The sequence below is a fragment of the Chrysemys picta genome, chromosome 17 (genome assembly GCF_011386835.1).
Source record: "Chrysemys picta bellii isolate R12L10 chromosome 17, ASM1138683v2, whole genome shotgun sequence".
NCBI classification, from domain to species: Eukaryota; Metazoa; Chordata; order Testudines; family Emydidae; genus Chrysemys; species Chrysemys picta.
In genome coordinates, this window is record NC_088807.1 from 5,827,291 (window position 1) to 5,828,058 (window position 768).

Here is a 768-nt window from a genome sequence, read left to right on the forward strand (position 1 = left end):
TTTCTGGCTCCGGTCCGAGTTCACAGACCCCCCCCGGGGCAGCCCCATTCGCCTCTCCTCGCGGTTTATTCAAAGCAGGAAGAGCAGCAGGGGTGGTGGTTGGGCTGCTCAGGGGTAGATCTCTGCCTCCGGAAGATGAGCTATCAGGAGGGGATATTTTAGATAAGGGTTTCCCAGAGTGTGGGGCGCTCTGGGGACACGTGATGGACTGGTTGGAGGGTGCACTCACGCTGCTTAGTTGCCTTCCAGAATCTCCCGTGAGTCTCTAGCTCTTATGGCTGTGAAGGAAACCTGGAAAACCCGCTCCGGGAACCCTGCTTTGGATTCTTGGCTCCGGCTTCTGGCTCTGAGCCTTGGGTCCATTTCACAGCTCCTGCTGTGACCGCTAGGCCTGACCGCCCCATGCCCCGGTTCCTGATGCCTGACTCCTATTGAAATCAGTCCTTTGAACCTTGGGGCCTCGGCCGCTAGAACGGGGCTCACGCTCCTGCCTGCGGGATCTGCCAGTGACCAGGAGGGCTCCGGCTCTCGCTCGCACCTCAGCGCTCCCTAGCAGCATCGACTGGATCACCGCTCCAGCCTGGGTCTGCCTTGGCCGGCTCCCATCCGAGCACTGAGCAGCTAATGCCATGGCGGCTGCCTCGTCGGTGCTGCCGGTGCCCCAGCTAGCCTGGCTCTGGTGCTCCCTGTCCTCGGCTGGTGCAGCGGTGGTGGTGGTGCCCGCCCGCCCGGTGAGTGATGCTGTCAGGCCGGTCCCACGCGTGATTT